The following is a 2,231-nucleotide window of genomic DNA, read 5'->3' on the forward strand; positions in this document are numbered from 1 at the left end:
CGTGCACGCCCTCTCTCCCTCTCTCGTTCGCTCACTCTCTTTCTCTCTCCCTCTCTCATTCGCTCTCTCTTTTTTTCTCTCTCTCACTCTCTTTCCCACTCTCTCTCTCACTCGTTCTCTTTCTCTCTCTACCTCTCTCACTCACTCTGTCTCTCACCCACTCTTTCTCTCTCTCTCTCTTTTTCTCCCTCACTCGTTCTCTCTCTTCCTCTCTCTAACTTTCTCTCTCTATCTCTCTCTCCACCGTTCTCTCTCTCTCAGGCTCCCCCCACCCCTCTCTCTCTCTATAACTCTTTCTCTTTTTCACAACTCTCTCTCTTCCTCTTCCTCTCTTTTTCCCTCTCTCTCTTTCTCTCTCTCTCGCTCTCTCTCCCTTTCTCTCTCACACACTCTCTCTTTCTCTCTCTCAGTCTCTCTCTCGCTCTCTTTTTCTTTCTCGATCTTTCTCTCTGCCTCTCTCTCTCCCTCTCTCTCTTCTCTCTCCTTCTCTTCCCTCTTTCTCTCTCTCTCTCTCTTTTCTTTTCTCGATCTTTTTACTCTCTTCTCTGTCAAATTCTCTTTTCTATTTCGCACTTCCCTTTCTCAACTATCTCTCTCTTTTCCTCTATCTCCTCCCTCTCTCTTTCCCTCTATTTCTCTCTCTCTATCTCTCTTTTTCTCTTTCTCTTTCTCTTTTACTCTCTCTTTCTATCTATCTAATTCTCTTTTTCTATTTCTCATATTTCCCCATTTATCTAACAACTATCTCTCTCTTTTCCTCTATCTCCTCCCTCCACTCTCTGTTTCTATATCGGATCATTGATCGAGTTCTCATTCCTAGTAGAACACCGCTGCATGACCGCTTTTTCATGCATGAAGTTAACATGTTAAACATTAAAGAAATATGTCTTTTTACTATTTCTCTCTTTCTCTCTCTCTAATTCTCTCTCTCACTCTCTTTCACTCTTTTACCCTCTCTCTCTCTCTCTCTTTCTCCCTAATTCTCTCGCTCTCTCTCTCACACGCGTTCTCTCTCCCTCTCTCTCCATCTTTCTTTCATTCTTTCTCTTTATCTATCTATCTTTCTTTCTTATCCCCTCTCGCTCTCTCTCTCACACACACTCACTCACTCTCCCACTCTTTCTCTCACTTTCTCTCTCTCTCCCTCTCTCTTTATCTCTCTCACTCTCTCTCTCGAGCGCGCTTTCTCTCCCTCTTTCAGTCGCTCGCTATCTTTCTCTCTCACTCTCTCTTTTGCTCTCTCTCTCTCTATCTACATACCTCTCACCCACTCTCTCTCTGTCCCTAGTCGCTCGCTATCTTTCTCTCTCAGTCTCTCTCATTCTCTTTTTATTTTTTCTCTCTCTATCTCTTTCTCTCTCTCCCTCTTTCTATCTCTCTACCTTTCACTCTTTTTCTCTTTTTCTCTCTCCCCTTCTATTTTCTCTCTCCTTCCTCTCTCTCTCACTCTCTCGTGCACGCCCTCTCTCCCTCTCTCGTTCGCTCACTCTCTTTCTCTCTCCCTCTCTCATTCGCTCTCTCTTTTTTTCTCTCTCTCACTCTCTTTCCCACTCTCTCTCTCGCTCTCTCTCTCACTCGTTCTCTTTCTATCTCTCTCAACCTCTCTCACTCACTCTGTCTCTCACTCACTCTGTCTCTCACCCACTCTTTCTCTCTCTCTCTCTTTTTCTCCCTCACTCGTTCTCTCTCTTCCTCTCTCTAACTTTCTCTCTCTATCTCTCTCTCCACCTTTCTCTCTCTCAGGCTCCCCCCTCTCTCTCTCTCTTTCTCTATAACTCTTTCTGTTTTTCACAACTTCTCTCTCTCTTCCTCTTCCTCTCTTTTTCCCTCTCTCTCTTTCTCTCTCTCTCGCTCTCTCTCCCTTTCTCTCTCTCACACACTCTCTCTCTCTCTCAGTCTCTCTCTCGCTCTCTTTTTCTTTCTCGATCTTTCTCTCTGCCTCCCTTTCTCCCTCTCTCTCCTTCCCTCTCTCTCCCTCTCTCTCATTTTCTCTCTCGATCTTTCTCTCGCTCTCTCTCTGTCACTCTTTCTCACTTCTTTCTCTCTCTATCTCTCTCCCTCTCTCTTTCCCTCTATTTCTCTCTCTCTATCTCTCTTTTTCTCTTTCTCTTTTACTCTCTCTTTCTATCTATCTAATTCTCTTTTTCTATTTCTCATATTTCCCCATTTATCTAACAACTATCTCTCTCTTTTCCTTTACCTCTTCTCTCCACTCTCTGTTTCTATATCGG

This window comes from Penaeus japonicus, unplaced genomic scaffold, assembly GCF_977035675.1.
Source record: "Penaeus japonicus unplaced genomic scaffold, GWHDUDI00000001_assembly GWHDUDI00000004, whole genome shotgun sequence".
NCBI lineage: Eukaryota > Metazoa > Arthropoda > Malacostraca > Decapoda > Penaeidae > Penaeus > Penaeus japonicus.